Source organism: Maylandia zebra, linkage group LG20, assembly GCF_041146795.1.
Source record: "Maylandia zebra isolate NMK-2024a linkage group LG20, Mzebra_GT3a, whole genome shotgun sequence".
In the NCBI taxonomy this organism is placed as follows: Eukaryota; Metazoa; Chordata; class Actinopteri; order Cichliformes; family Cichlidae; genus Maylandia; species Maylandia zebra.
Genome location: NC_135186.1, coordinates 26737013 through 26759425, shown reverse-complemented (window position 1 = coordinate 26759425; position 22413 = coordinate 26737013). Strand labels below are relative to the sequence as shown.

General features: G+C 39.9%; 1 protein-coding gene across 5 annotated transcripts in view; it reads right to left on the bottom strand.

The window, feature by feature from the left end:
- dlgap4a (discs, large (Drosophila) homolog-associated protein 4a) overlaps nucleotides 1–22413 on the bottom strand; it is a 101622-nt gene that overhangs the window by 70372 nt on the left and 8837 nt on the right. The window lies entirely within an intron of this gene.

Sequence of the window (22413 nt, the reverse complement as noted above, 5' to 3'; positions counted from 1 at the left end):
TGCAGTCTACTCATTATCTTGTGTCATGTGACAGCATCTCTGAATCATTTGGCCCTGGGAGCTGAACCAAAAGGGGAAAAAACTCACAGCCGCTGCTAAACCCAGATGACAGGGAAAGCGAGAAATAACAATGCCCTTGTCTCTCCATGGATTACATAAGAAATTCCACTGATGTCAATCATGCACTAATAGGCACCGTCCTCCAGAGACTTTTTGTCCGCAGGAAAATAGGTACCATGCAAAACAGTGCGCAAAATGGGTTGGCCAGATGTAAGCATGCATGTCCTGGTTCGTGAGTGCATGTACAATAACTTCATTTAGAGTGTCTTCTTTGCAATTTAGACACCCTTAGCCTGTCAGTGTATTTTTATCTCCTTTTTTTTTCTCTTTTTTTTTGCACACCAGATCGCTTAAACAGACTCTAAAGCTTCAATCAAAGACTGATAAGCCCAGGATAAATTTCAGCACTGTTCATCTGTCATGAATAAGAAGTTGTTTGCCAGGGGTTAAAGAGAGAAAATAGAAAGAGAAGTATTTGAGAATATAAATAATTTAAGAAATCAGTTCAGAAAAATTCATCAGTTATTTTATGAATTTTATTTTATCAATATGCTTCGCTCTTTTGCTTCTGTGTTGTGGAGGCCTTTTTTTTCTATTTTTCTATTTGTCTTGGCTACACAGAGTAGAAAGCACACAAACCCTTTACTTACAGTCATTTTTTAAATTAAATTTAAAAAAGTTTGAATAATTATTAATTTTTAATGGGATAGGTATGTGGGCGTAAAGCAGCCCATTGTCAAGAACATCACTTCTGTGTTCTAATAACAAAATGCATTAATGCAAGCTAATGCTGAAAGACTAAGTGATCACTAGAAAACCCCTTTGCAATTATTTTAGGCTACTTTAATACTATTCCGCTGATCAGTAAAGCAAGAAACATCTGCCTTTCTAGGTTTTGTTACAGTTTTGAAATGGCCAAAACAATCCTTTGTGCTGGAACTTCAAAAAACTGAATATGGTGTTAGGCAAGCCCCAATGCCTGCTTGGCCACAGACCTTGCAGATCACTTGACTGCAGTTAACATAAACTGATGAGTCAGCTAATGCTCTTCTATGTATCCATTTAGAAGATCTTATATAGGTCTTTAGGCTGATTTAGCCTCCAACGGTTTCTGTGTATCTGCAAGTCTCTTTGCAACCCACATTTATCCAGGTCCCTGCTGTGTCTGACTTATACAGTGTCATATCTATTGCCTACTCGGTTTTCCACTGGGGTCTTGCTGCTACTGCCTCTGCTTTTCCATATATGCACACAGAAATGCAAGGAGATTTCTGCTGCCAAACATAAATTGCAGATGGAAATAACAACCTTCTTCTGACTATAATGCTCCTCACTAGAATGAAGGCTATTCAATGCATGAGACTGTCCCCCCAAAAGCTGATGATTTTATACAACAATGTGTCCTACAGTTCAAAAGTGTCTCTAAGTAAAACAGATAAGACAGATACATCGGTGGCTCTAGTGTGAAACACAGATACCTCACAGGTCCTCAACTGGCAGCTTCATTAAATGTTACCTATAAAACACCTGTCTGATTGTCAACACAAGAGAGAGGCAGAAGAGAGGATGCTGACCCTCTAGAAAGAGTTGCAAATAAAGCCATATCTAACTAATATCTAAGGAAAAGACACGTGCACACACTGGACAGGTGAAGGCTGGAAAAAGAGAAATTTAGGTTTCAGCTATTTGGTTCAAAAATAACTTGTTGAACAAGTGAAAAATACTAAAGGAGTGCCTTACATCATCTTTGAAAAACTGTGGAGGAAATGTGACAGTTTAAGTGTACCAGTGAGAGTTATCGTGGTTATCACTCCATTTTGTGATGCTATTCCACACCCTGTTGATAACACTTGACTGGGGGACAGTTTCCTTCTATAACAGGATAATGACCAAAAGCAAACTGGGCAAGAACCACAGAGGGAAGACGCAATCAGCTACTAGTCTGTGTAAAATGGAGTAGCCAGCACAGTCAACAGATCTCAAGCCTATTGAGTTGTTCTGGGGGCAGCTAGAGCGTATGGCACGTCAGAAGCGATTATCAGACCAATCCGATGTGTGGTAGGGGGTTAAAGAAACACGGGGTGAAATGTCTCCAGATTACAAATTAAGAGCTCAAGTGCCAAAGGTCTAAAAAGCTGTGGGTGCAGCAAATGGACAATTTTTTGTGTGAAGATTTAAAGAAGAAAAGAAAATCCAACTTTTTCACTGTCGTGACTCTATTTTCTATTCACTTGAGAGTATGTGTTTTCAAGGAAAATATAATTTTTTTTTAGCCCCAGATGTTTTGTTTTAGCTGTATATATTCTCAGGACTATTTTGCTGTAAGGCAACAGTGTTAAAAACTGAGCCATCATGCTTGTCTGGGCCTTTCTGTATAACAATATTACCTTTGGTGCTGAATCCTTTTTCCTAATTATATAGCTACTGCTAGACAAACAAGATATAAACAAAAATAAATAATGTGGCCAACTGATGCTATGCTCAAATTGAGTACAGCAGCCTTCTTCTAAAGCAAAAACAATAGCGACTCTAAGTAAAGATGTGTCTGAGTAGATCACAGCTTAATACACTGCAATGCAATGCAACAAAAACAATATTCTTCTTTCGCTCTCAGAACAATACAGCTTCTTATCTTTTCTCCTAAATGTTAGACATTTTGCAGAATAGAAATTTGTCATTCTCATGGCACAGGAAAAGCCACTCTGTAAGATGAAATCGTTTTCTTTTTTTGCTAAAAATGTATTCAAATGGGCAGCAGGAAGCAGATATACAAAATACATAAAGATCTTTGTCAGTGTGAATGTTAGCAGAAGGGTTTGTAAAAGGTCTGTTTTTCTTTAATTGTGGAGCCCACAAACAAATACTCCAAGAGCAGAACCAAACGGCCATAAAGCAATTTTTCCAACCATCTGCTGTGTTTATCTTCAATTATTTCAGCTATTCTAAAAAGCATGTCTGGGTGATGTCAGTGAAAGCAGACTCAATGAGCCACCATCTGAAGGAGAGAGAGAGATGACAGCAGACTGCTAACAGCTTAGTAACATCTAGGCGCTCCACTGGCATCAGTTACAAAATGAACAGAAATAGTGTGTATGGCAATAACTTCTGTGGTCAGACAAGGGCAGAAAACAGGAACAGCAACACAAACCAACGAGTCAGGCACTACAGGTGGTCACGGGAAATGGAAGAATAGTGTGATTGGTTAGCAAAACTTTCAGTAGCCTTTGTCTGGGTTGTAAAAAAAACATTTAAAAAAAAGCATTTCTCTTAAAACTGCCTCTAGTATAACAGCATGAAGTAGAGAAGACGAAGATCCGGTGTTAAAATGGAAGTGCTCTCCAGCAATGCAGCATGAGTCTTAGGCTCACCTCTATGCTGGAGGACATTTACAGCTTGCAAAACAAGTCATAATGACTTCCTGCAGGCATGCCATTCGTGCCTCGCTTGGGAGAAGCCTCCCCGCATAGTGAGTGTCAGAGAAAACACTGCTACTGTACATCAGGTGCATTGATGATTGAATCGAGCATGATACCCACACTTGGAGGAGCTGAGCACAATCAATTGCCTCTAATGTTGTCAGGGAAACCAGCAGCAGTTTTCCAAAGGTATTTAAATGCACTGTCAGCCCCTGAGCTAATGTACTGTATATCTGTCAGTTTGTTTGCATGTGTGGTTTTTTATGAGCATACGGTGGAAAGAAACAAAAAGAGGCACAGAGCTGAGAGAAGAATGGGAAACTGTGTGTAAAGAACCAAGAAAATCATGTTTTTTTTAATTATAAATTTTAAACTGTCTTCAGTTCAGATGTGTGTTTTGCTTAGTATTGCTTTCACTTCACTTCATCTGCTCAGGATGAAGTACTGCACTGTATCTGCGTAGACTGACACTAAGAGGATGTTTCATAGTCATCTGCTAAAAGAGTTTGGAATGCAAGAATTTGTAATACAAAAACTAGCTCATACACCAGTTGTAAAATATGCAGTTCTGATGGTATGATGTAAAAATATAAAGACTCCAGACAGGTGTGGGGGAAACAAACCCCATATCAAACACAAATTATTATCAGATAGAGAATACTTACTTTTTATAGATCTCAAAACTGTGACTGGAGAATCTGATTATGTATTTGTACTGAGACTGTCTTCTAAGGAAGAATAGCATCAGCTGCAACAGTGAGGAAATAGTGTAGTAGCTATTACAGGGTTATTAAAAGCTTCTCTGCTGGGAGGGGGGTCTGGGAGTGGAATGGTTCAATAAACCATCAGACTTTAAAGGAAGTGATTGCTAAACATTTCTTCTGCTTAAACAATAGCCAGCATTGTTGTGCCCAGAAATCTAAGCTAAATAAAAAGCAAGTTTATTACTACTCATAACCAAAACTAACCAAAAATGACATAATTATACTTTACATGCCAAAGAAGCGTATGACACTTTGCAGCATCATAACATAGTGCACACACAATGTCACATCAGTGTGGCTAACATTAACAGTGCTAGCACCGGCAGCCTTCTTTCCCTGCAGGTTAATGGCCAGACACCTTTGCAGAATGTGTTTACACATTGCTCCAGTCGAGTGGTTATCTGGCAGTTTATTGTGACATAGCAAACAACCATAAATTTTCTAGATTAAAGTACTGCAGAACCAGGCTGGTTCATGCAGCTGTTATCTGTCTTTACTTTCCACCTTGCAGGTTTACAACTTCACAGAGAAAGAGAAGGGTGTTGCTGTCTAGTGGTGGGTGGCAATGTAATTAAAACAAAAACCCAACAGTTAACTGGCAATGTAAAGTCAGGTGAAAAAGAAAGTTTTCGCAAGCCTCTATGCAGTCCTGTGAAAAAACTGCATCCTTATAGGAATTAACAGGCCAGGTAACAGCCGGGAGATGCTAATTAAATACATTTGATTAGTTGACCACCTCTATAAAAGCAGAGGTTACATCTCTGACTCTACAGGCCTCAGTTAGCATGGTAAATATAAAACTTTTATGGCAGTACAATTAGAATAAGACTAAACAAGTATAGCTTGTTTGGACATGTTGTCCTCCTCTCTAAAAAGGGTAGTACGGCTTAGGCTAGGAAAACTGTTTCTGACCAACCCACAAGACTTTTGGAACACTATCCTTTGGACAGATAAGATCAAAGTGGAGATATTTGGCTATAATGCACAGCTCTACATCCGGTGAAAAACAAAAACAGAATATTACCACAAACACCTATTACCAGCTGTCAAGCACGGAGGTGGAGAGATTAAGATTTGTGCTTGTGTTGCAGACATGACAACTAGGAACCTTGCAGTCACTGATGTGCAGTCAAATGTGAGGCCATCTGTCCAACAGCTAATACTTGATGGTCATGCAACAGGAGAAAGATCACAGCAGCAAAACAACAACTGAATTGCTGAAAAGAAAAAGAATTAAGGTGTTGAAATGGTCAAGTCAAAGTCCCGACTAAAATCCTGCAGCAGGACTTCACAGGACTGCTTAGAGTCCGGTGAAAACTTTCCTTTTTGCATGACTGCACATCAATAAAAAGATGTAATAAAAGAAAACTAAGAAAAATAAATACATTTACCAACTAGTATGTCTGCAACCAACTATCAAGGGCTGCTTTTAAACTTTTAGTCAACTGATGTATACATCAGGCACTAAAAATGGCCTTTGTGTTAGTTCCTGCACCAGCAGACGTCTCCAGTAACACATTTTGCTGTGCTTTACACACAGACACAGCTTTACAAGGTGAAAACAATACCAGGCTGGCTCTTGTGGCTGGGAATGATGTCATCCTGCCAATAGCAGCATTAGACCATAAACATTTGTCATTGTGGAGGTCATGGACAAGTGACAAAGCCTGTTTTGTCATTTAATTTGGATGGCTTGTTACAGCCTGTTCACTCACTGAAGTTTGAGTAGCACCGTATCAGATTCTCTACAAACTAAACTAATAATCAGTCAATGCACTGGCGGAGTCAGCTTCCATTATTAAATTCTTCCTGTCAAGTTTCATAGTTTCTTTGAGCATTTTCAAGGTACGGCAAATCATAAAGATCGTCTGATTCAACCTTTTTGCTGCAAGGAAATTCCAGTATGTGGTTTGTACCTGATGAGAAAGTCAAACTCTCTATACATTAAAGGTGAGCAACTAGGTGTTACAATGTTACATAAGCCAGTTAAACTGTATGTTTTTCATAATGATGCAGAAAGGATACAAAGGGACATTAATATTGAGCCAAGTCAGTTTTCAATGAATTAAGATGTCCAAGTTGTTTTTTGCTGTTGTAAAAATTCCCATATCTAATTAGATCAAATAAAAAATGTGATCTCCGTGCCAGCCGATTACTGCATCTAAAGGATGAGGGTCCATTTATTTAATCTCTGCTGTTCAAAAATATTTCCCCGAAGAGACTAAAAGCTAGCAGAGAATTTATACTTATCAAAAAGTAACCCGCCCACCCATTGTGAGTTTATGGTTCTTTCATGTGTTTTCAATAGTTTTTTGGACAAGAGTGGCACAGACACATAAGCGATTAGCAGGCTGTTGCTAAGCAGAGACGTCATTTGTTGTGGTCTTTTCAGGGGAATTATAAAAATATAAGGTTAAAAGAATGGGAGGCTTATTGGGAACATGGAAAATCTACCTGCTAAACATCAGCATGTTATGACTGTGAGCATGTTATTGCCACGTTATTGTCATTGCCACTGCAATGTAACCACATGCTGGATTTGGGGGCTTTCTCGGACAAATGACGCTCTTTTTCTTGTGCAGACAGTTTCAGGATAACATTCGATTGCAAGGTTTCCTTCGTATCACTGCGACAGGACTCCTGCATCACTTGGTCCCTCTGCCACACACTGCACTGTGTATCCTTGTACTAACAACAAATCCCCGTCTGATAAAAAGTCTGCCACGGGGCTTCCAGAGGACAACACCCAGGAGACAACTCGAAACATCTCATCGATCTGACAGTAACATCAAGCCTGAAGTTTGACACACCTTGTCCGTGACCACAGAGCTACTTGACCAGCAACTGAAATGATAAACAGTAGAGAATTCTTCTCCTTGGGGTGCGCTCCCCATAAAGTGGTCAATTTTCTACACTAACGTTTATGAAACCTCGGTCAAGAGATGGGCCTCCACCATTAAAAACATTGATAGTGTCACACATAAACCTTCCAAAGGGCAGTCAAAAAGAAAACAAGCTGGCTAAATGCAGCATTATGAATGACCTCTAAAAAGCTTAAAGTTTATTGTATCAGGGTGAGGTGGTTTGCCTGCGTGGGTCAGGATCCATTTCAGGTGAGCCAAGCTCTGGAGTATCAGCTGCAGCCATGCACTTCTCATTACTCTGGTCAGCCTGCTGTGAGCACTCCATCACACACAACCATCAAGCTGCTGTCAGGCCAGCTGCACCAACACACACACACACACACACACACACACACACACACACACACACACACACACACACAAACAGAGGGAAGAAGTGCGGGTAACATAGCTTATCATCAGCCGGAGAGCTGCTGTCAGGCTGAGATCAGCTGCATCAGAGTTAAACTGATGCATAGCCACTGTATTTCCACTTGTTCCCCTCTCACTGCATTGCTGTTTACACAGTGAGTTATAGCTTCAAGAAAGAATAGCAAACACTGATCAGGCAGTGACCGATGCCGTAGTCAACACGAAGCGTCGGTACAATGCAGTCAGTATTACAAAAACTGCAGCAAAGTCTTCCACACAGGAATTACAAATCCGTAAATTGACATTTAATGATCAGTGGAGCAGTGAGTCACATAAATGAGTTCTCCACAGAGACCTACAAATTTATTAAATACATAAAAAAGACAGACAATAAGAATTAAAATAATAAAAGAAACCCTGCTGTGATTTTCCTGTCTTCTTTTTAAGGGAGCTGTGATATCACCACAATGAATTAGTCCAGAATTAATAATCCACATCATTTCACTTTTCACAAATTTTACATATTGTACTTGTTGTGTTTTTAGCACACAGACTCTGCTGTTCTTCTTTATAGCATTATGCAGTGTTTCAGCTTATTCTTGTTTTTTTCCCCGTGTGCAACATTACAGTTTTGGTTCACTTTCAACATGATCTCATCAGTGTCACTTCAAGCCATAACAGCCAGTAGTTTCCAGCCATAAAACCCCACTCCACAATGCTAACCCAGAGGAGCATTTAGCAGCTAAAGAACAAGCAGCGAGTGTAGAGTGAAAACAGCTAAAAGGAAAGCAAATATTGGATTTAGACTCATAAATAAAAATTGCTTCATACCTGCTGGATGCACAAAGAAGCAATGTTTTACTAAGAAGTTCATCTTACAAAGTTTATAAGGGCATAACAGGGTTTACAGAGAATGGTTTAAAAAACACGAAAATATCCTCGCTGGGTGAAAATGCCTTGTTAATGCTTTCAAGTGATAGGAAGCCAACAGTAACTCAAACGTATGCAGAAGAGCATCTCTGAACAACAACATATCAAACATTGAAGCAGATGGTCTGCAGCAATAAAAGATCACACCAGTGCTATCAGTGAAAAACAGGAAACTGAGGCTGCAATTTGGACGGACTCACCGAAACTGGACAATGTTTCCTGGTCTGATGGGTCTTGATTTCTGGCGTAAACAATGTGAAAACACCCTCCCCTGTACCAATGGTTCAGGCTGCTAGTGCTGGTAATTATGTGGGAGCTATTTTATTTTTGGCACTTTGCACCCCTTAGTACCCACTGAGTATCATTTAAACACCACAACCTACCTGAGTATTGTTGCTGACCGTGTCCATCTCTTTATGACTCACCTTCACAAGCCTGCTTCCAGCAGGACAACACACCATGTCACAAAGCTCAGATAATCTCAAACTGGTTTCTTGACCATGACAGTGTACACCAACAGCATCAATCTGAAACCAACAGGTATCATTTAAATGGGAGGGCAACCACTTTATGTTTGTCTACATAATAACAATGAAAGAAAATCCTTCACTATTCACAGTCTGTGTACAGGATATTAATCTTTTTAATGGTTAATGGGTTTACTGTTGACTATAACAAGCAATGCAAGACACAATGCAAGACAGCATTGTGTATTTTAAAAAAAGTGAAACCAAACAATATTACTGCTAGCACACATAGTTTATATCATATACCTTTTGCATCTTTCAGAGATTTTTAACTGAAATCAACCCAACCCACTTACTAAATGACTGGAATATGATATGTTTTATGGTAAACCTCAAGTAATCACTATACTGAAGAAATTCAATTAGTTCTTCTTCTTCTTCTTTTTTACAGGATTTGGCATTATTGCCTGACATTAAGACCACACAAGGGCATTATTGGGGTTTGATGAGCTTAAAGTGAGATTTGATATTGAGGGGATCACAAAATAAAGAATGAGAAACCACTTTACTGCTCTAATAGCAATAATCAAAGGAAAGGAAATAGCTGTGTGCCCAAATCTCAAAGTGGCATTGGCTTAACCCAATAATCTGACAGCTATTGTTACTGTAGTTAAACCACATTTGGTCTGCAGCCATATTTCCAACTCCCTTGTAGAGGATACAGAGAATGGGCCAGTTTTGCTTTTGGTAACTGGATGTGCTTCTGTTTGATTACTTATTAATGTCCTTTTGTGCATTTTTTTTTCTAATGTGAAGAAATACACACCTAAAAACATTCATATGCAAAACCTGAAACAAAATACAATATTAATGTGGTTGCATTCAGATTCATTATTTAGAGCTGTTGATACAAGGCCCTTCAATTTTGAGGCCCGCCTTTGTTATCAGACTTATTGTGTACATTGACTAATGCAGCTCACACCAGCTGCCCTCTTGCACCACTCAAACTAAATATGTTTGCTTCCTGTTCTCATGTTATTAACTCAACTAGACTCACCGGATACCTTGCTAGTAATGGATTGGACCCCTTCACACAATTGCTGCATATCCATAATGAAAATCTCGCCTTCCACCACATCCCATGGGTGCACTGTGGTCATAAATGAATGGACATGGTCAACATCATTACTCAGGAAGCCTGTGGTCTTTAAACAACGCTCAGCTGGTGCTAAGGGATCCAGAGTCTACCAAGAAAATATCCCACAAACCATTACACCACCACCATCACTAGCCTGAACAGTTAATAGAAAGCAGGCTGGATGTTTTTATGTTTTATGTTTTATGTCTTCCTCGTTCTGATGATCAGTTTGAACTTCAGCACATCATCTTGATCATGTCTCCATGTCTAAATGCATTGAATTTCTGCCATGTGATTGGCTAATTAGATATTTGTACGTGTATAGTAAGTAAAAGTAAGTAAAATGTATTTATATAGCACTTTTTAAGACAGGAATCTGTTACAAAGTGCTTTACAGGGAATATAAAAACAAATCAGACAAAACAACATATTACACAATAACAAGAACATTACCCAAAGGCCTGTCTAAATAGATGTTTCACCTGTTTTTTAAAAGAAGCCAAAGAGTCAATGGTGTATAGAGGGGGAGGTAAACTGTTCCACAGTATTGGTGGTGGGATTTGGAAAGTGTGATCCCCGTTTGTTTTCAAACGGGTCTGTGGGATAGTCAGAAGACCATCAGTGGATCTAAGGATCTGTTTTGGAGAGTAAGGGTGAAGAAGCTTGATGATATAAGTTTGGGCCTCTCCTCGTAAAGACGTAAAAGAAAGAGTGAGGATTTTAAACTGATATCTGTGCCCAACCAGAAGCCAGTGCAAGGGACATACAGTATTTCTTTTTATTGTCCAGTGGATTCAATTTACTGGATTTAATTTGTATGTTTAAATAACACTAATGTTCTTAAGTTGTTTGATATATTTACAGCATACAGAGCAGAGTGTTTTTCTGGCTTCCAGGGATTGCTTGTTACATCACCACTACCCGGTGATCATCAAAAAACCTGCTGTGAGTCAGCTAGTTAGGCAGTTAGTTTCTTAGATGGTCATGATTCAGGCTTGCGTCTGAGGGAAATTTAAAATTCATGTATATTCTGCAGTGGTTTCTGCTGATGTGCAGATTTGCTGGATGCAGAGGATGATACATGAAATGATAAAACATGGGATTTTGGGCGGCTGATAAGATAAAAGGGTTACTCAGTTAAGCTGCTCTGACAGTAAATTAATAAAGCAGAGAAACAACATAGCATAAAAATATTTTAGACTGTCAGAGTGAATTAAGCTATAGTCTCAAAACAAACTTTTAAAACTATAAAACTGTCTTTACAAGGTGACTTCTGGTGTTTTAGTTAAATTGCAACCAAAAGTTTCACTAGCAGCACAGGAAAGGAGCTGCCCTTCCTCCGTTGACAGCGTCGCTGATGGTCTTGGTCAGCTGGGGCTGTGTACCACCAGGATGAGAGCAGCTATATGTCATTGGAGGAATAAAATAATGTTCACTATTAGCATACCAAACACCAAGCACATAAATAATGCAAAAGTACAGTTGTTTTGTTCAAGGATACATCACTCAGAACCAGGGATCAGCATTTTTGGTGCCAGAGTGCCCTGAGAACACTTTGAAATGTTGAATGAAAATCCTGACCACATTTTGAGCTGGAGGAAAGGCCTTGATCTCAGAACAAGAAAGGCCCAATCAATAGAGGATTCGCCCTAAAATAAAATAAAAATAGCTACAGAAACAACTGTTATCAGTTCTGGAGAGTTTATTCACATGTGCGTTTTTCCAACGTGTGGCCTATTAAAGTAAAAGGCTTACAAGAGCTAAATCAAGGTGCAGCTTCAAGGAGATTTACAGAAACTGACAGTGCCAACAGTGGCAGAGGTGTCATCCTCTGAAACACTGAACAAATCAAAGATTTGTTTCTCATTTACAGCAAGAAAACAAACATTTTAATGATAACTACAGACACGTGAAAAAGAAAGTTTTCACTGCACATTTATGCTGTCTTTTGAAAAACCGAGTACACCATTCCATAGAAATTAAAGGGTAAGTAACAGACACAGTGCTGCCAATTAGATGTACATGCTTAACCGATCACCACAAAGAGTGAACACCTCTATAAAAGCAGACGTTTTAGCAGGTTGATGGTCTGGAGCATTCATTGGTGTGTTAACACGATGCCACAGAGAAAAGACATCAGGAATGATCTTAGAAGAGCAATTAATGCTGCACATCAGTCTGGGAATGGTTATAAGGTCAAAGAATCTGAGGTCGTCCATTGCATCATAAGTGAAAAACATTCAGGAAAGTTGCAAATCTTCCCAGGAGTGAATGTCCCTGCAAATTCAACACATGATCGTGCAATGCGCAAAGAAACTGCAGAAAACCAAAGAGTTACATCTCACAGTGTACAGGCCTGAGTTAGCACGTTAAATGTTAAAGTTCACGGCAGAACATGGCAGCGCAGTTTAGGCGTGCAAAGCTGTTTCTGAATAAAAGACAAGACTTCTGTAACCAAAGGACATTTGGTTTTCTTTCTATAGTGGAAAACCAAACACAGCAAACCAAATGTCAGTGGAGGAGTAATGGGCTTGTTTTGAAGGCAGAGGAATAGGGTTCCTGGCAGTGCCTGAGTCAGCCATGAACTCTGCATACCAAAGTATTCAGGAGTTTAAAATAATGCCACCTGTTTGACAGCTGAAGTTTGGCTTCAGTGAGAATCTACAATGTAAATCGTCATGAAAATAAAGAAAAAACATTAAATGAGAGGGTATGTCCAAACTTTTGACTGGTACTGTACATTATACACTCATTTACAGCCTCCGTCCTGCACCTTGACAAATTATGCATAAAAGTACCCAGCACATTAATATGTGATGCCAAGGGATCCTGGCCAGCAATCTATATCTGTAAAGTTGGGAGCAAGAGCTGCACAGAGACCAAGGACAATATGAACACTTCACTGAGAAAGGAACGAGCTTGACAAAATGGAAGTGGTGTCGTGGTTTGTGCTGTGGCAGGCAGGATGTACGACCCAACGGATCTATCAAAATAAAACAGGAAACACACAGATCGAAACTCAGACTCCAGACATGCAAGCTTAGCAAGTGACTGGGGAGACATAGGGAACATAGAGACAAGGGTGACTAGACATAAAATGTGGAACACAGGAAAGGCACAGAGTAGACGCGGGAACAGAGACTATACACAGGCTAAGATAAACACTGAGGGAGGAAAAACTAAGATCACTAAGAAATAAAGATAACCAAAACCATGAATAACGATAATCAAACAATATCAAATCAAAAACACAAACACTGGGTCACCAGACTCAGCACCGGGACAAATGGGTCTATTTGGTGCTGAGAGAATGAGGAGCGGCTCGTTACTGGACATTCACTGGTTGGGTTTAGCAAAAGAGATTGATGTGTGCCTTTCACCATGTTGATTCTCATCAGCAACAAGATTGGCAGCATAATTTAAATCGATGAATGACTGTCAAGTATATGAACAAAAAATTAATTGCTAACACCACCAACGAGCTCCTGCATATATCTCAGCCGCCATCGGTTTCACTGACATTTCCTCTCACCTGTTCGGCTAAGTTCTGCCTTTAAGGCTTCGCTTTGTGATAAATGAGCCTGTTCTGCCCTGTTTACCCTCAGGAGCTGGTCATTCCTCTAATTTCAAACCCAAGCCTTCCTAATTTTTAAATACATTTTCCATCAGCTGTTTACTTTTTCCCACTCTTCTTGCTTTCAAGTGAGGCGTTACTTTTTTGTTTGTCAAAACTCACATTTATACTTGCCATGAAATGAAGGAGGAGGGAAGGAGTCAAGGAGCCCAATTCAAATGCTCTTGGTGTCAGAAATGCAGGACAGTTAAAGGGCCAGTTCATCTAAAAACTAGCTCCAATCTTCTTTAGTCTGGTGGATATAGGCAAAAGAAAGTATTTCCTGCACACATGTTAATCTCTAAAATCTCTAAATTGATTTATTTATTTATCTGAAGAAACTGGGTCATCTTTATTGGAAAGAGACTTTTTTTTTCTTTTTTTCAACAATTTTCTTTTCATTTTTTTTTTTTTTTGCACTTGAAGCACCACAATCAAAATACCATCTCACCATCTGGTTCGATTACACTCAAGAAAAGGAAGACATTTCTACAGCCAATATCTCCAGATCTGGGCAGCTCACACCAACGCAATCGAGATGGATTACTAGCACTACAGGCCAAAGGAAAAATATGTGGATTTTACTCTGAGCTGAACTGTCCCTTTAAAAGAAAGGAATGGCTACTAATGAAGGCACAATGAAGAAAGAAATTATAGAAAAGGTTATTTTAGAATTAAAAGCTCCCAGAAAAGAGTGAAAAATAAAAGTAGGTAAACAGAAATGTGTGGGAGTGTACCGCAGTCAAAGTGTACAGAATGAAAGAGAGAATATAAGTGATGAGGTGAGGCTGCTGCTCGACAGACCTGTGACAGCTTGATGTATGGGCCTCTTATCTAGCAGGACCAAATGCATTATCAAAAAGACTGAGACAACATGTCAATATGTCTTACTGTGAGCACATGAGGAGGAAAAGTGTTATGGGCGGGGGTGTCACTGTCTCTGAGTCATGCCTGGAAAAACTCTCACTCCTGTGGCGTGCATTGCATAGAGCAGGTGCGAGGGGAAGCTAAGAAACCATGACGACTGAAATGCAACGTCTTAAAGGTTAGATTTAGTGGGAAATGGCAAAGCACACGCAGCAGGACCCCGGTGCAATCACAGCTCAACAAAGCCCAGCATTGTCAACCAATTTATGTAATATTAGGCTACATCAATGGACCTCAAAGTACAGCTCTAATAATAAAAAGTTTCATCTCTGGTTCCTGGAAGCGTTTTGAAGCACGGCGGTATGTGAATAGATGAGGTGACGCTGTGAAGGCTAAAAACAGAATATTGTATAATCAGGTGACTTTGTGAAGGCAGTGCAGTTTCATCTCATTGTCACACCGATTGACTGAAGGCCAGGAGTGATGACGAAGCAGCACGAAGTGAGAGGAGGAGAATTTATCCTCTGGCCTTGAGGTGGAACATAGGACAATGGCCATGGGTGCACAGAGAAGGAATACATAAACATCTCTTGGGTAGTTGTTTTACACTTATGCAGTCATTCCTTCCTTCATTCATTATCAGTATAAACATCACTTGGATTTAATGGTTTGAACACTGGGACAAGAAAATGTAAAAGACTTAAAAGCCCAGCAGGTTGAGGCTGAGTTTTCTGTGAGATAGTGCTAAAGTTTTGGTCATGAAGTCCAAGTCAAGGCTCAAGTCCTTTGGAGGCTTTCAAGCATGTACTGTAGCCTATGTAAAAGACGAACACAGTCACTGTGACATCCCAGTGGTTTGTGAAAACTAATTTCAAAGCCTTGATTTTGGCATCTTGATTTCTTGGGGCCCAGAATTAACCATATTAGATGAGGAGTCCTAAGTCATGATTTAAAGCTAGCTTCCCCAGACTTTATGCATGCAAGGCAGAACACAGATGGACTGCTAATTTATTAGTTAAGTAATTGAACTAGAATACCTGTCACCCAAACTGACTTCCTGGACATTCTGTTAGTGCAACTAACCACACAGCAAGCTGTGGTAGTTGTAAGTATGAGAGAGGTGCAGTTCTGTGAGTTGAATTAGCTGAAGCGAGGCCTTGCAAACAGCTACAGAGCATCTACTGCTCTTTACTAGTACCCATCTGTCAGTCAAAATGGCTAGATAGCCTATAATAAAAAGTCTTAACAAAAGTAGAACAATTTAAAAAGTGACAGCTAGTTACACAGTAACAAACAAGCAACAGCTAATGAAACATGAAAAACCCATAAAATCAGTCAGTTACCTGCACTGTTGGCTATTTCCTCCGTTTTCCAGTTTTTATGCAAAGATAGGCTAAGCCAGGCTTGGCCAACTCCAGGCCTCGAGGGCCGGTGTCCTGCAGGTTTTAGATCTCACCCTGGGTCTACACACCTGAATCATAAGATTAGTTTATTACCAGGCCTCTGGAGAACCATTTAAATCAGCTGTGATGGATCAAGGACACAGCTAAAACCTGCAGAACACTGGCCCTCGACACTGGCCTTTAAATCTGTGATCTCTGGTTTTATATTTTCTTGGCTCATTTGATTCTTCTTTGCTTGTGCTGCAGAAGTCTCAGTTTCACACATTTCCTACATCCAAAAGCTTACCCTGACTCACAAACATCTGTTTTGTTTCAAGAAAGATATTGGAAGTGTCATATGTTTTTCCCCTCAATGTCAGTTCTGTCCTTGGCCTGTACTGAACATCACCACCTGTGATTTCGCTACACAAGACGAAAGAGCTACAGCCAGAAGTGTCAAAGTAAATAAACAATAAGCCAGGCTGTCAACTACGTAAATCCAAGACGATCTGAAACCTTTTCCAAGAAAAATGAAATAACTGCTACAAATACAGTGCTGTGCAAAGCTTTTGGACACTTTAAATGTTTTAACCAGTATATTCAGTAATGCCTCTAATCAGCCCCAAATTTATTCTGCAGCATGATAAGAAGCCCAATCATACAGTCAGGCTCATAAAGGAATATTTTTATTGACTAGAAGAACAAATCCCTGATCACAACAAAATCAAGTTAGTCAGGTATCACACCAAGCTACAGAAACTGCCACCACAGCCTAAATCCAGAGATGAATACTTGATGGGCTGCTTGATGCTTGCAGTACAACCTAAATACAGAAGCTCTGTAGACTGAATCACTATCACCAAACAGCCATTTCCCCAGTCTTACCTCAGCTGTAATTTTTTGTTCTTAAGCAGGCTTATTGCAATGATAGTGCCTTCTTATATGTACCCTTCTCTTTATACAGCCATATGAAACATGAATTCCTGTTCTGTACATCCAGGCACAGACATCACCTTTGATTGAATCATGACATTCAGCTTCTGACGCTCGCCCACATTTCAGTCATCCTTGGGAGGAGACAGAGCTGGCAGCCTCACATCGGCCATCCAGGGACAATGCGGCAGGCAGGCAGGCAGCTCTACTACTGTAGTGGCATGGCAGGTTCAGCTGAAGGAGAGGCGCTGACATCCATACTAATGAGACTCTACACAGCGCAGTGACCAAGCGTATGCAGGAGGATCAGGCAGAAACAATCACACAGCTTCCAGAGAGCATTTGAAAAAAACCTTCTCTCCACCATTTAAAGAAGAAAGTTACTTGCTCTCTCTTCTCCACCTCAAACCTCTCAACCTTTGAAACATTTTGACACACTACTGCTCACAACAGCCCCAACAAGGACCAAGCATTGATCTCACAGTGGAAACAGCAACCACTGTTGGTTAATTAGTTTAAGAACAGCAGACTGAGAACAGACTGTTTGCTATATTACATTGTTCAGCTTTACATTTTTAAAATCTCATTACTGACTGCTGAAGTTAAATTTCCATATTTCCTTTTTGTCAAACAAGCTGGAATTGATATAGAGATGAACTGTCGTTGCTTCTACAGCACAACAAACAAGACAAACAAAGTCAGAATTCAGTTAACGTCATGGCTTATTTGATGTATTAAAAATCTTCTTTGTCAAACGCTGAAGCACATGTACTGAGATCAGGCTCCAAAAGCACTAGTACAGCTATGCAAAGGAACAGATTGTTTATAAATTGTATAAACTGTGTGTCTCAAATGAACTTAATATCTTGCATTCTACTGCATGAAATGTGATTTTGGCTAATATATAAAAATGGTAAAATATTTATATTTATGTGCTGTGTGTGGGTGTAATTGGGTGAATGAGACTTGTAGTAGAAAGCGCTTTAAGTACTCAAATTAAGTAGAAAGGAGCTTTCTGAGTCCATTTACCATTTCAGCATGATCATGCAGTGATTGGCACTGTGGCCTCATAGCAAGATTCAGAATCTTTATTGTCATTGTAGCAATGAAACATTGAACAACAAAAATGAGGCGCAATTTAGGTTTAGTTAACTATAAACTTGATAGGCTTCACCCTCCTGGTCATAAGAAATTGGATGGATGGACCTCTTCCCTCACCATGTGTGTATACACCACTCTGCATTTGATCATTAGTTATTATTAATCTCTGGCTCTCTTCCACAGCATGTCTTTCATCCTGTCTCCCTCCTCTCACCCCCAACCGGTCGCAGCAGATGACAGGCCTCCCTGAGCCTGGTTCTGACGAAGGTTTCTTCCTGTTAAAAGGGATTTTTTTCTTTCCCACTGTCACCAAAGTGCTTGCTCATAGTGGCTCATCTGATTGTTTTGGTTTCTCTGCATAATTGTCGGATCTTTACCTTACCACATTAAGCACCTTGCGGTGACTGTTGTTGTGATTTGGCGCTGTATAAATCATATTGAACTGAATGGAATTAAAATGTTATCGTTAAATATATTGGACTGTAGTGACAATATGTAGAGTGGCACCAAGAAGACAAGGTGCTGTTTGTCAACAAAGAAAACACACCAATGGAGATATTTGGCATTTGGTTCAGGTGATCAGGGAGGGGTTTTAAACAAAACAAAAGCAACAGAGAAAGAAGAAAACACTTAAAAGTCAGACATCCAGACTCTTTAGCAATGCTCCAGACACTTTCTACTATTTTTTTGTTTCAGCTATTGCTGACCTACCTACAGCAACTGATGCTAGGCCAAATGTGCCAAATCTCATTTGGACCTTTTTGTTGGTCACAGCTGAGTTTACTCAAGTAAAGCATGAGGCAAAAAAGTTGTAGCTATCTGGGATCCCATCTGCTGTTTTTTCAAGGCTTCTGTTATAGTCAGGATATCTTTGTGGCAAATAAAGGATATGTGGTTCAAGACTTCCTATTCCCTGCATCAGTCATTGTTTACAACCACAGATATCTACATATAAATATCTATATGCAGATATAGATATAGTTAGATAGATTTTTACTCACAAATGCTACAAATGATCAGAAATACAAAGGGCTAATTGAAAAATTAACAAAATGCTTCCATGACATCAACAAACAATGTCTAAGGACAGCAGGAGCCAGGGTTGCTTACTGCTACTGTGTACTTCTATGTGATATACAAATGAAGCTAAAGGATGGAGCATTGCATGGAAGGGAAAGGCAATGCATAAGAGTACACAGTGACCTTTGGGAATCCTTGCAACTCTCCACAAGAAATTCATTAGCATATCCAATAGATTAATGGAGTGAGATCGCCTTGTGATGACAGACAGATGTTCTCCAAGCAGGTGGCAAATCCGGGTTCTGACATTAGTCACTTCCTAATGCTCAGCTGCCAGTTCTGTAAGTTTAAGCTACAGAGATGTGCAGAATTCAAGAGGAGGTCTGAGACAACTCCTTTATCCAAGACCTACATCACAGTCGTGCTTCCAGACGGGATCCCCATGGGAAAGACTGATTCTGCCATATATCTCCAAGTCATCCAGGATTTGCCCTCTAGCCTCCTGTGAGGCTCAGGAGCCTCTTGCTGCCCCATTACCTGGCAGTCTCAAGGCACAGCTGCCTCCCTGCTGCTGTTCTGCTGTTCCTGGTGTTTTACAGTTAGCACGACAGGGATTTAAAACATGGAGCTCAGGGTGACCTGTCCATCAGTTGACGCCCCACATACAAGGATAAAAGTGAAACAAGAGGTCAAGCCATGTTCAAGAAACATAAGCAATTCAGACAGCCTGCTGTGGCGACTGTGAGTTTTAAATATGCACAAACACAAGACAGCAGAGGAACTGCAGAAGTCAGTTCGTTGCCTGTGTTGTTAATCCTGCCGCAGTGACAGAGCAACACAAGTGTCTCTATGACATCACACATTTTCTCCCTAAATCCAATGAAATTAGTGAAAACACATCACTGCCGTCCATTAGCCCACGATAATCAATTGATAGGCTGCTACTCAAATATGTTTGCTCCAATACTTATCTAGTACATATTGCGCTATACTCTCTATATGAACAGATGGTCATGACATAATGAATATGTACCGCTATTATGACAAGATCCCACATAACTGTGTTTTAACAATTATTCGTGTGACTTGGAGTGCTGCAAGCTCCACTTTGCGCAATGAGTGCGAATGTCCATGAATGCACGATAAATAATATATAGACATCAAACTGACGCAGAGAAACGAGGGCAGCTGTCACATGCGCTAATGCTCTTGTTAAGTTTAATAGTGTGAAGACGTGACCACATTGTCATGCAAATCTCTTGCAGTTCTAAGATAAAACAGGGAACACTAGATATGGTATCAGCTTAGTTTAGGAGGATTTATACCCTTTAAAAATTAAGAAAGGATGGAATACACTAATAATACACTTAAACACTTTCAGGCTGCCATTCGTTGGTAGACCTGGGAAAATGCTGCTTCTATTTATATAGGTTTGGTACTGGCAGCGTTGTAACTTGGTACATAGGTGGGATAAATACACTTGCAGGATTCAGGACAACAGCAGGATTCAATGTAGCAGAGCTCTAATACAGCAAAAATGTAGTAGCACACCTCGTGTCATGTGATAAACCCTTCTGTTTAGCTTCAAGGTTATAGTGAGGATGAGTGATCAGAAGTGTGTTTGTATTCAGCAATCCTGGGAGACGTGTTGCATCTATCTGTGAAAAAGGGAGACAGGCTTCAAATTGCCTCACTGCTGAGGATGACACAGCGCACAATCACTCCTTCCAGCTACAGTCAAAGTTTGCGTGAGTGTGTGTGCATGTGTGGGTTGAGGGGATGCAGGTGTGTAATGTCACAAGGTTGAATGTTGTTCTTGACTCTTTGCGGCCTTGACAGCAAACGGGCAGTGCGGGTGCGTTTACGTCTCTCCAGACCCAAAGTAGGTGTAAGTTTTGAAAGTAGTAAACGAAGTGCAGCCAGACACACAGAAACCTGCTACAGTAAGTAAATGCACGAAAACAATTAAAAGGGATTTTTCATGTCGTTTAACTAAATGAAAGTGATATATTATATGACTAATTTGTAAAAGAAATGTATTTAGAGCAGCCTAAAGCCAGCTGGTTAATTTTCATCAAAATAAGTAGAGACACATTTCCTCATTATGTTCATAATCACTGAAGTGCTAGCTTACAATGACAAATGTACAAATAAAGTTTCTCTGCGGAGCTTTATATCCTCTAACTCATTTGTTTTCATTTCACCATCTCTGCTCACATTACATCATTTCTCAGCCACAACAGGCAGCTGTTTTCAGCAGAAAGGCTCTGATGAACCAGCCCTGTGGTAGGAAAATACAGGTTTCTGAAAGTCAATGCTTTACTACGGGTACAAAAAATCCCATGTAGTCTAAAGTAAAGAACATGGACAAATTATGAATACCAGTAACTAGCATATAGGACCTGAGTAAGTCTGAAGTCACAACATGTTCACATCAACCATGTACACAGCACGTTTAACGCCATATTCCTTTTCCCTTCGATATCGATATTACTTTCATGAGTAATCACATATAAGTTTTTACTATTTCTTTTCCATATTTGACAGTAGATGTAAAGATGTTACATTTTTAAAAAGATTATCATAAATTATCAAACCTATCATTGATTGTTGCCTAAACTGAACACTTATGGAACTCACAATGAAAACAACAGTGTTGTCGCCCCAGTTCTGCACGTTATATCGACCATCATCCAGCTACGACTTGCACATGAAGCTAAAACATTGCGTCTATGCATTATTTGGTTGGTAGGAACGTTCCACTAAAACTTTTTTGGCTTAACAAATTATCAGAAGTCTGTAATGTGATTTCCAGCTGACACGGTTGTCACATGCTTAATTGTTGACTGCTTTGCACTTTGAGTTCTGATATGGCTACAGTTTTCTAACTTTTCTGTTATATCTCAAGCTGTGGGAGTGACTTAACGTTATTATTCAAAATCTTGACACCATGCACAGGCAGGATTAAGCCAAAGCAAAGCCACGGTGTGATTTCCCAGTCTCCAACTTGAGCTTAGTTTAATCTGCATCACACAAAAGGCTACAGTATTCCTTCCTGAAATCCTTTGCCTAAATGAGAACGTGTGTGCCAGTGAAAGTGCACACATTACCACTTATGTGGACAGAAAATATTACTTGGAATAATGTAATGTTTTCTGCCTGGCTTGATGCAGCCTTTGTACAGTCATGGTGTGGGAAACGCACATTGTGCGCAGCCTCCATGTGAAACTCTTATATGTGCCAGTGTTTTTTGGGGGGGTAAATAATTTAATACCATTTGGATATTGTTGACTGCCTTTGCAGCGGAGACATATTAACATATTAAAGGTCGACGAGCTCCTTGAGAAACAGAATTATACAATTACAAACCTAATAATAAGAGTGTTTTGAACACAGAAAGACCTCGATTTTGTTTAAACACCATAACAATCTGTCCTGATTCGTGTG